The sequence below is a fragment of the Pleurodeles waltl genome, chromosome 5 (genome assembly GCF_031143425.1).
Source record: "Pleurodeles waltl isolate 20211129_DDA chromosome 5, aPleWal1.hap1.20221129, whole genome shotgun sequence".
NCBI lineage: Eukaryota > Metazoa > Chordata > Amphibia > Caudata > Salamandridae > Pleurodeles > Pleurodeles waltl.
This window is the reverse complement of record NC_090444.1, coordinates 873,171,396-873,183,627: the sequence shown is the minus strand read 5'-3', so window position 1 is coordinate 873,183,627 and position 12,232 is coordinate 873,171,396. Positions and strand designations below refer to the sequence as shown.

Genomic DNA, 12,232 nt, shown 5'->3' with positions numbered 1-12,232 from the left:
CCCTAACTGCCAGGCCAGGTCCTCCCCGGACCGGAAACAAGAATCCTGGGACCAGCTTTGGGGGATCACCCTTCATCAGCCAAGCTAGCTTGAATTCAGTGGCACAGTGAGCAAGGGACCCACATCTGGGCATACCCTGGTCACTTAGAGCGAATTTAGCAACACAAAAGGATGATGGACGGAGTGCTGAGACTTTTCAAACACTCACCCCCAGTCACAGATCTGAGTTGAATCCATCATTCTTTTGCTCACCATGCCACCCCAGTTTGGACCCAAACAATCTTGACCCTCTTCCCCATGGGAACAGTCTAGTCTGAACTGCCAGGCTAGGTCCTCCCTGGACTGGAAACAAGCATCATGGGACCGGTTTTGGGGTATCACCCCTCATCAGCCAAGCTAGCTTGAATCCAGTGGCACAGTGTGAAAGGGACCCACATCTGGGCATACCCTGGGCACTTAGAGTGACTTTAGCAACACAAAAGGATGATGGACAGAGTGGGATACGCATTTCAGACAGGTATTATAACTTTACCCCAATCAACTGGGTCATCAATCTCATTATCTGAGTTGATCACTGCATTTATTTTGTTAGCCCTTTCAGCGCTGACTTTATTCCCTTTTCCTTTAGACAAACTGTACTATACCACATCTCCTACATTTAGGCTATCAGTATCTACACAGAATTCACTGTAATGAAAAAAGATTTTCTTGTCATGGTTGGCAGCTTCAATTAATCCAAAATAATCTTTAAGAGTGGCCACGTCATCCAAGTACCTCTTAGCACTGGAAATGCATCCCATTACTTTGAGTGAAACTGTACCCTGCATGCCAAATACTGCACTCCACCTTGTCACCAATCTGAGGAGCAGGTCCATCCAAGTCCCTTGTATAATACGGGACACTAAATTCAACTTCACGATCCTCATGAGATTACCCCTCTTCATCATCCTTTTTTTGCCTTTGTTTGGATACTGGCTTTTGGGCTGGACATAGTTGCTTCCTCTTCTATGGTGCCAACAAAACAATGATCCGACTGGGTTTAACATGAGACTGTGCCCATGGTAAGATTTTTTAAATTCTTATAACATAATTTCTCTGTGTAGAGAGCATATCCATTTCTCTAGACTCATCAGTGCGGTGAAAATTATCTGACAGACTTTGTTGTTGGTAGCACGTTCTAATTTGTTGCATGAATCTGTGCAAATGTTAAACCTGACATGGTCTCCTTCCAGAAGTGTGATCTTTGACTTTGCATCATTATCATCAAATGGAAGTTCTTTAGAATAACAAAGTAAACTTTGAGATGCCTCAGTAATCAATCATTCTGATTTTGTTAGGTATTTTTGGGATAACTTTATTTATCGTGCCCTCAAAATAATGCTGATGTCTTCAAACATAACTGTCATCTGAGGTAGGAACCACTTTACCATTTCTATCCTTGATTGTAAACTCCACATCATCACCAGGCTGCGAGACGTCTAGATCACCTTTAAATTCACTGTAGTGAAAGAATCTTTCCTTTAATTTTCACCTTTTTCAATGAATCCAAAAGCTTTCTTCACAGCACAAACAACTCCCTGGCAGTGCATTTGTTTGTTTTTTTCAACTCCATAATGTTACATGAACTTACAGCACCAGTATGTTTATTTGTACTGTTAGAAAAGGTGTCTCTAGTTGGGAGTCAGTTTACACTCTGTGCAAGTAGGGACCCTCACTTTAGTCAAGGTAAGGGGGATACCCAGCTCAGATAACTCCTCTTCACCCCCTTGTAGCTTGGCACGAGCAGCCAGGCGTACCTGAGAAGCAATGTGTAAATCATTTGCACATAACACACAGTAATATAGTGAAAACGCTACAAAAGGACACCACACCATTGTTAGAAAAATAGACAATATTTATTGGTGTAAAACAAGACCAAAATGAGAAAAATCCAACATACAGTATTAAAGATATGAATTTTGCAAGAATTAACTTAAAAATACAGTTCCTTGAAGTCAATAGCTCAGTCTGGGGCTATCACAGCATCATGAACAACAAATCCAACAGTTCAGGCCGACCACGGGGTCACGGGCCAGCTGCGGTGTCAAAAAGACCCGCAAACAGTACCTTAGAAATGTAGGGCGATGTGCTCCTCGCAATGAGATCCAGAGTGCAGCATCGCTAGCATCAGCAGGCATGGGCTCCAGAGGTCGTCGGGCTATTGAAGTCACACGCGTTGAAGATTGTACTCCGGGCTGATGACGAAGTCAGCAGCACTGGTGTTGATGGTGTCGGGGCTGCAGTGCAAAGTGGGACGATACGACGTGCTGTGCTAACACATCACAAGCAGGCAGCAGCTCGGTGTTGGCATCCTACGATATCGGTGAGATCAGGGCTGCAGTGTGAAGTGGGAAGGGGTAGTACCACGTGCAGTGTCTCCAGGTCACGGTGCAGGCAGTGGTGTCGTCATTGCTGGAGTCAATGGGGCTGGCGTCGACAGACCGGGCTGCAGTGCGGAACGGGACGGTGCTTTGTGTGCTTCACGAGCAGTGCCCTCAGGCCACGATACAGGCCGCCGCGTTGGTGTCAGTGCAGAGCAGCGTCATCGGGATACCAAGGCTGCGGTGTGAGGAAGGCGATGCGGAGTGCGGGGCCCACGGGTTATGGTGCAATCAGTGGCTCAGTGACGGTGATCGGTGGCGCGTCGGTGGGACCATGGTTTCAGTGCGAAGTGGGGCACTGCTCCATGCATCGTCAGGTCACAGTGCAGGCAGCGGTGTCGTTAATGGCTCTGTGGTGTTTTTCTTCTGAGCAGCACAAAACTCACAATTCCCAGTGCTGTAGGTAGATGAACCTGAAGTCTTTGACATCCCTGAGACTTCCAACAGGAGGCAAGCTCTACTTCAAGCCCTTGGAGAAACTTCACAAGCAGGATACAAAGCAAAGTCCAGTCTTTGACCTCTTTAGACAAAAGTAGCAACTGCAGGCCAACCCAGCAAAGCACACACAGCAAAAGGGCAGTACTCCTCCTCCAGCTCTTCAGCTTCTCTCCTTCGGAGAGATTCCACTTGATCCAGAAGTGTTCTAAAAGTCTTTGGCTCCACTACTTATACTCATTTCTGCCTTTGAAGTAAGCAAACTTCAAAGAAAAGTCTCTGTTGTTCACAATATCCTGCCTTTCCCAGGCCTGGCCTACGACACACTCCATGAGGTTGGAGACTGCATTGTGTAAGGACAGGCACAGCCCTTTCAGGTGCATGCGTCAGGTCCTCCCTCCTCACTCTAGCCCAGGAAGACTCATCAGGCTATTCAGGACACACCTCAGGTCCCTTTGTGTCACAGTTCACAAATAGACCAACTGTCAGTCTGACCCAGATGTTGATTCCACAGGCAGAGGCACAGAATTGTTAAGCAAGAAAATGCCCACTTTCTAAAAGTGACATTTTCAAACTGACAATCTAAAAACCAACTTCACTAAAAGATGTATTTTTAAATTGTGAGTTCAGAGACCCGGAACTCCATATCTCTATCTGCTCCAATGGGGAGCTGCGCTTAAAGGACACTTAAAAACAGTCCCCATGTTAATCTATGGGAGAGATTGGCCTTGCAATAGTGAAAATCAAAATTGACAGTATTTTACTCTCAGGACATGTAAAATACACCAGTACATGTCCTACCTTTTAAATACACTGCACCCTGCCCGTGGGTCTACCTAGGGCCTACCTTAGGTCTATATGTAGTAAAAGGGAAGGTTTGGGCCTTGCAAGTGGGTATACTTGCCAGATCAAATTGGCAGTGCAAACCTACACACACAGACACTGCAGTGGCCAGTCTGAGACATGTTTACAGGGCTACTCCTGTGGGTGGCACAATCAGTGATGCAGGCCCACTGGTAGCATTTGATTCACAGGCCTTGGGCACACATAGTGCACTTTACTAGGGACTTACCAGTAAATCAAATATGCCAATCATGGATGAACCAATCACCAATATAATTTACACAGAGAACACTTGCATTTTGGCATTGATCTGCAGTGGTAAAGTGGGCAGACACAATAAATCAGCAAAACAGATCCGAAAAAATAGGAGGACAAAGGCAAAAGGTTTGGGGATTCCAGCTGAGAGTTTCCATCTACATCATCAGGAGTGTAGGGTAGATGAAATACTTCCTCATTACGTTTGCAGCATAAACTACCTGATGGACTTTGACCCGGGGCAGCTGGAGATTTATTCTCTAAGTTGTGAGGAACAGCGGAAACAACATGTCCAGTTATTTGTTCCTCCAGTAATAATTCTGTTTTTATGTTAACCAATTTACCAGCAATGGGTTTTACAGTGTGCCTATCTGTTGATGATTCAAACTCAACATCATCTCCTACTTTGAGCTCTTGAAGGTTACCATTGTACTGTGAACCCATATGATGCTGGGATTTTTTCCAATGATCTCTGTTTCAGGCAGAGCTGCTGATGTTCCATTGGGGTATCCATTGTGTCCAATGTTGTGGAGAAGGTTTGGATCAAAGCATATCTCGTGGAGAGTTCTAAATATTGCACCTCAGTAGTATTTGCAGATTATTTTGTACAGCACACATTTTAAAGGATGGCAGTTGCTAGTGGTAAAAATTAGCGAGAGAAAATGACCTATCAACCTAGTAAAGAATATGATTCTAACTGCACTAGAGGAGTGCAACACTAATAAAACAAAGAGTAATACAACTGTTGGGATTGGTGCTTTTCTGAAGGGTCATCCGCAGACATTTTGCCTTTCTCCTATTTTTCTGACCCCGTTTTTTGTTGGTTTTAGGACTCTGTGCACATTTTCACTGCTGACCAGTGCTAAAGTACGTGCCCTGTGTCTAAAACATGTTAACATTGGCTTCTCCATGATTGGCATATTTGATTTACTAGTATGTCCCTAGTAAAGTGCACCATGGGTGCCCAGGGCCTGTAGGTCAAATGCTACCAGTGGGCTTGCAGCGCTGTTTGTGCCACCCACTATGGTAGCCTTTCAAACATGCCTCAGGCCTGCCATTGCAGAGACTGTGTCTGCAGTTTAAACTGCCATTTTGACCTGGTAAGTGTACCCACTTTCCACACTCAACCCTTCCTTTTTATTACATGTAAGTCACCCCTAAAGTAGGTACTGGTTAGCTCCAAGGGCAGGGTGCAGTGTATGTAAAAGATGGACACGTACCTTTAGGTTTGACATCTCCTGGTAGTGAAAAACCCTTACATTTCTTTTTCACTATTGCAAGTACTATCTCTCCCATAGGGTGTTTGGGTTACCTTTGAACATGTCCTAAGTGTAATTTCCAATTGGGAAGAAAAAAAAAAAATGGAATTTGGTGGATTTGGGCTCACAATTTAAAAATAAATCTTTTGGTATAGTTGGTTTTTAAACTGCAGGTCTCAGTCTGAAAATGCAACTTTTAGAAAGATGACATTTTTTTTTACTTTATTCATTCTGTGCCTTAGCCTGCCTCTAACTAGTGTGGGTTTAGGTGACAACTACAATTGTGCATTCTCTCCAGGGAGCCACAAACAAGAAGGGCTTGGTGTGACAGGAGAAACATCTGCATACTGATAGTCGTCCTGGACAGGGATAGGGAGAGGCACTTCACACTTACATTTGAAAAGACTGTGTCCTGTCCTCACAAAAAGGGCTGATTACCCCTACTGGTAGTCTGGAGCCAGGGCTGGTTTGAAAGGGAACCTTGTGCACTTCAGAGAATTCTTTTGAAGTTACCCCTGTAGGAGGCTGGCCTGGCTTATAGTGGGTACCTTGTTGTACTTACACCTTGTGCCAGGTCCAGTTATCCCTTATTAGTAGAAAAGAGGTGTTCTAGCAGCTTAGGCTGATAGAGGTAGCTATAGCTGAGCAGCTTAGGCTGAACTAGGAGACATGCAAAGATCCTACTATACCACTTATGTCATATAGCACTATATCACAAGAAAACACAATACTCAGAGTTACTAAAGGTACTTTATTTTAGTGACAATATGCCAAAAGTATCTCAGAGGCAACCCTCATTTAGTAGGTAAGTAATATACACAAATTATATGTACACAAACCCAAATCAGGTAAGTAACAGTAAGACAAATAATGCAAACAATGTAGAATCACAATAGGATGCAATAGATAGAAATAGGCCTAGGGGCAACACAAACTATATACTCCAAAAGTGGAATGCGAATCACAAATGGACCCCAGGCCTATGGTAGGTTGTAGAGGGTCGCTGGGACTGTGAGAAAACAGTAAGGGTGTCCAAGATACCCCACCCCAAGACCCTGAAAAGTAGGAGTAAAGTTACCCTACTACCCCAGAAAGACAGTATAGTCGAAATAGGGGATTCTGCAAGAAACACAACTGCCAGCAAAACACTGAAGACGGATTCCTGGACCTGAGGACCTGTAAAGGAAGGGGACCAAATCCAAGAGTCACGCAAGTGTCCGGGGGGGGGCAGGAGCCCAGTTAACCCCGGATGAAGGTGCAAAAGGGCTGCCTCCGGGTGGAAGAAGCCGAAGATTCTGCAACGGAAGGTGCCAGAAACTTCTCCTTTGGTCAGAAGATGTCCCACGGCATGCTGGAGGATGCAGGAGTGTTTCCACACAGAAATACCGCAAACAAGCCTTGCTAGCTGCAAGACTCACGGTTGAGGATTTTGGGTACTGCTGGGGCCCAGGAAGGACCAGGATGTTGCCCCTTGGAGGAGGAAACAGAGGGGGTGCTCAGCAACTCAGAGAGCCCCCGCAGAAGCAGGCAGCACCCGCAGAAGTACCAGAACAGGCACTTGGAAGACCTGAGGACAGCGGTCGACTCAGAGTCTTAAAGGAGGGTCCCACGACATTGGAGTCCAACTCAGCGAGTTGGGCAATGCAGGACAGAGTGCTGGGGACCCAGGCTAGGGTGTGCACAAAGAAGTCTTGTAAAAGTGCACAGATGCCCGAGCAGCTACAGTTCACGCAGTACAAAGGATTACTGTCTGGCATGGGGAGGCAAGGACTTACCTCCACCAAATTTGGATAGAAGAGCCACTGGACTGTGGGAGACACTTGGACCCAGCTCCTGTGTTCCAGGGACCACTCTTGTCAGGATGAGAGGGGACCCAGAGGACCAGTGATGCAGAAGTTTGGTGCCTGCGTTAGCAGGGGGAAGATTCCGCCGACCCACAGGAGATTTCTTCTTGGCTTCCAGTGCAGGGTGAAGGCAGACAGCCCTCAGAGCATGCACCACCAGGAAACAGTTGAGAAAGCCGGCAGGATGAGGCGCTACAATATTGCTGGTAGTCGTCTTGCTACTTTGTTGCGGTTTTGCAGGCGTCCTAGAGCAGTCAGCAGTCGATCCTTGGCAGAAGTCGAAGAGGGAAGTGCAGAGGAACTCTGGTGAGCTCTTGCATTTGTTATCTGAGGAATAGCCCAGAGGAGAGACCCTAAATAGCCCAGAAAGGAGGATTGGCTATCGAGAAAGGTAAGCATCTATCAGGAGGGGTCTCTGACGTCACCTGCTGGCACTGGCCACTCAGAGCTGTCCATTGTGCCCCAACACCTCTGCATCCAAGATGGCAGAGGTTTGGGACACACTGGAGGAGCTCTGGGCATCTCCCCTGGGAGGTGCTGGTCAGGGGAGTGGTCACTCCCCTTTCCTTTGTCCAGTTTCGCGCCAGAGCAGGGCTGGGGGATCCCTTGTAGGAGGCTGGCCAGGTTTGTAGTGAGTACCAAGGGGTACTTACACTCTGCACCAGGTCCAGTTATCCCTTATTAGTGTAGAAGAGGTGTCTAGCAGCTTTGGCTGATAGAAAAGGGTAGCTTAGCAGAGAAGCTTAGGGTGAACTAGGAGACATGCAAAGCTCCCACTATACCACTGGTGTCATATGCACAATATCATAAGAAAACACAATACACAGATATACTAAAAATAAAGGTACTTTATTTGTATGACAATATGCCAAAAGTATCTCAGTGAGTACTCTCAGTATGAGGATAGCAAATATACACAAGATATATGTACACAAGACCAAAATTATGCAGTAATAGCAATAGAAAGCAATGCAAGCAATGTACAGTCACAATGGATTGCAATGAGAGCACATAGGTATAGGGGCAACACAAACCATATACTCTAGAAGTGGAATGCAAACCACGAATGGACCCCAAACCTATGTGAGCTTGTAGAGGGTCGCTGGGACTGTAAGAAAACAGTGAGGGTTAGAAAAATAGCCCACCCCAAGACCCTGAAAAGTAGGTGTAAAGTGCGCCTAAGTTCCCCAGAGAGCACAGAAGTCGTGATAGGGGAATTCTGCAAGGAAGACCAACACCAGCAATGCAACAACGATGGATTTCTGGACGAGAGTACCTGTGGAACAAGGGGACCAAGTCCAAGAGTCACGACAAAGTCAAGAGTGGGCAGATGCACAGGCAATGCCAACTGAGGATGCAAAGAAGCTGCCACCGGATGGTAGAAGCTGTGGATTCTGCAAGAACGAAGAGGACTAGGAACTTCCCCTTTGGACGGTGGATGTCCCACGTTGTGAAGAAGCTTGCAGAGGTGTTCCCACGCAGAAAGACCGCAAACAAGCCTTGCTAGCTGCACGGGTCGCGGTTAGGGTTTTTGGATGCTGCTGTGGCCCAGGAGGGACCAGGATGTCGCCAATTGTGTGAGGAGACATAGGGGGCGCCCAGCAAGACAAGGAGCCCTCTCAGAAGCAGGCAGCACCCGCAGAAGTGCCGGAACAGGCATTACGAACAAGAGTGAACTGGAGCTCACCCAAAGTCACAAAAGGAGATCCCACAACGCCGGAGGACAACTCAGGAGGTTGTGCACTGCTGGTTAGAGCGTCGGGGACCCAGGCTTGGCTGTGCACAAAGGAAATCCTGGAAGAGTGCACAGGAGCCGGAGCAGCTGCAAATCACACGGTACCCAGCAATGCAGTCTAGCGTGGGGAGGCAAGGACTTACCTCCACCAAACTTGGACTGAAGAGTCACTGGACTGTGGGAGTCACTTGGACAGAGTTGCTGAGTTCCAGGGACCACGCTTGTCGTGCTGAAAGGGGACCCAGAGGACCGGTGATGCAGTCTTTTGATGCCTGCGGTTGCAGGGGGAAGATTCCGTCGACCCACAGGAGATTTCTTCGGAGCTTCTAGTGCAGAGAGGAGGCAGACTGCCCCCACAGCATGCACCACCAGGAAAACAGTCGAGAAGGTGGCCGGATCAGCGATACAAGGTTGCAGTAGTCGTCTTTGCTACTTTGTTGCGGTTTTGCAGGCGTCCAGAGCAGTCAGCTGTCGATTCCTTGGCAGAAGGTGAAGAGAGAGATGCAGAGTAACTCTGATGAGCTCTTGCATTCGTTATCTAAAGAATTCCCCAAAGCAGAGACCCTAAATAGCCAGAAAAGGAGGTTTGGCTACTTAGGAAGGAGGATAGGCTAGCAACACGGGTAAGAGCCTATCAGAAGGAGTCTCTGACGTCACCTGCTGGCACTGGCCACTCAGAGCAGTCCAGTGTGCCAGCATCACCTCTGTTTCCAAGATGGCAGAGGTCTGGAGTATACTGGAGGAGCTCTGGGCACCTCCCAGGGGAGGTGCAGGTCAGGGGAGTGGTCACTCCCCTTTCCTTTGTCCAGTTTCGTGCCAGAGCAGGGCTGGGGGATCCCCGAACCGGTGTAGACTGGCTTATGCAGAAATGGGCACCATCTGTGCCCATCAAAGCATTTCCAGAGGCTGGGGGAGGCTACTCCTCCCCAGCCCAGACACCTATTTCCAAAGGGAGAGGGTGTAACACCCTCTCTCTGAGGAAGTCCTTTGTTCTGCCTTCCTGGGCCAAGCCTGGCTGGACCCCAGGAGGGCAGAAACCTGTCTGAAGGGTTGGCAGCAGCAGCTGTGCTAGAGACTCGGGGGATCATGGAATTTGTCTCCCCAATGCCAGAATGGCATTGGGGTGACAATTCCATGATCTTAGACATGTTACATGGCCATGTTCGGAGTTACCATTGTGACGCTATACATAGGTAGTGACCTATGTATAGTGCACGCGTGTAATGGTGTCCCCGCACTCACAAAGTCTGGGGAATTTGCCCTGAACGATGTGGGGGCACCTTGGCTAGTGCCAGGGTGCCCACACACTAAGTAACTTAGCACCCAACCTTTACCAGGTAAAGGTTAGACATATAGGTGACTTATAAGTTACTTAAGTGCAGTGGTAAATGGCTGTGAAATAACGTGGACTTTATTTCACTCAGGCTGCAGTGGCAGGCCTGTGTAAGAATTGTCAGAGCTCCCTATGGGTGGCACAAGAAATGCTGCAGCCCATAGGGATCTCCTGGAACCCCAATACCCTGGGTACCTCAGTACCATATACTAGGGAATTATAAGGGTGTTCAAGTATGCCAATGTGAACTGGTGAAATTGGTCACTAGCCTGTTAGTGACAATTTGGAAAGCAAAGAGAGAGCATAACCACTGAGGTTCTGGTTAGCAGAGCCTCAGTGAGACAGTTAGTCATCACACAGGGAACACATACAGGGCACACTTATGAGCACTGGGGCCCTGGCTGGCAGGGTCCCAGTGACACATACAACTAAAACAACATATATACAGTGAAATATGGGGGTAACATGCCAGGCAAGATGGTACTTTCCTATACAACCCCCCCCCCCCCCAAACGAAGGACAATAAGACTAGCCATGACCTGATGAGTCTTCATTGTCTAAGTGGAAATATCTGGAGAGTCCATCTGCATTGGAGTGGATACTCCCAGGTCTATGTTCCACTGTATAGTCCATTCCCTGTAGAGATATGGACCACCTCAACAATTTAGGGTTTTCACCTTTCATTTGTTTTAGCCAAAGTAGAGGTTTGTGTTCTGTTTGAACAATGAAGTGAGTGCCAAACAGGTATGGCCTCAACTTCTTCAGTGCCCGGACCACAGCAAAGGCCTCCCTCTCTATGGCAGACCAACGCTTTTCTCTAGGGGTCAACCTCCTGCTGATAAAAACAACAGGTTGATCCTGGCCCTCAGAATTGAGTTGTGATAAGACTGCCCCTACCCCTAATTCAGATGCATCAGTTTGGAAAATGAATTTTTTGGAGTAACAGGGGCTTTTTAGGACAGGTGCAGAGCACCTGGCCTGTTTCAGCTCCTCAAAAGCTTTCTGACAGTTAGCTGTCCACAATACCTTTTTAGGCATTTTCTTTGAAGTGAGGTCATTAAGAGTTGCTGCTATGGAGCCATAGTTCTTTATGAACCTCCTGTAATACCCAGTGAGGCCTAAGAAGGCTCTCGCCTGGGTCTGAGTTGTAGGGGGAACCCAATCTATGATAGTTCGGATTTTCCCCTGAAGTGGTGCAATCTGTTCTCCACCTACAAGGTGTCCCAGATAAACCACTTTCCCCTGCCCTATCTGGCACTTTGAAGCCTTGATGGTGAGGCCTGCCTTTTGCAGGGCCTCCAAAACTTTCCATAGGTGGACCAGGTGATCATCCCAGGTGGAGCTAAAGACAGCTATATCATCTAGATATGCTGCACTAAAAGCCTCCAACCCTTGTAGGACTGTATTCACCAACCTCTGAAAAGTGGCAGGTGCATTTTTCAAACCAAAGGACATTACTGTGAATTGGTAGTGCCCTCCAATAGTCGAAAATGCAGTTTTTGCTTTAGCATCCTCTGATAACTTGATCTGCCAATACCCTGCAGTCAAATCAAAGGTGCTTAGATACTTGGCAGATGCCAGTGTATCTATTAGCTCATCTGCCCTGGGTATAGGGTGAGCATCAGTTTTGGTTACCTGGTTGAGACCTCTGTAATCTACACAAAATCTCATTTCCCTTTTCCCATCTTTGGAATGAGGTTTTGGTACAAGTACCACAGGAGAGGCCCATGGACTTTCAGAGTGCTCAACCACTCCCAGTTCAAGCATTTTCTGAACTTCTTGTTTTATGCAGTCCCTGACATGGTCAGGGTGCCTATAGATTTTACTTTTGACAGGCAAGCTGTCTCCAGTATCTATAGTGTGCTCACACCACAAAGTGGTGCCTGGCACAGGAGAAAAGTGTTCAGAAAACTGACCCAGGAGATTTATGCAGTGGTCGTTCTGCTCAGTAGTAAGACAATCTGCCAAAACTACACCTTCCACTAGAGCATCTTGTTCTGTGGAAGAGAAGAGATCAGGGAGAGGGTCACTCTCTTCTTCCTGTTCTTCATCTGTTGCCATGAGCAGGGTGAGATCAGCCCTGTCATAGTAGGGTTTTAGGCGATTGA

At 47.4% G+C, this 12,232-nt stretch overlaps 1 pseudogene; it reads right to left on the bottom strand.

Annotated features, from left to right (window-relative positions):
* Positions 1-509: 509 nt before the first annotated feature.
* LOC138297067 (cold shock domain-containing protein E1 pseudogene) overlaps positions 510-12,232 on the bottom strand; it is a 28,392-nt pseudogene continuing 16,669 nt past the window's right edge.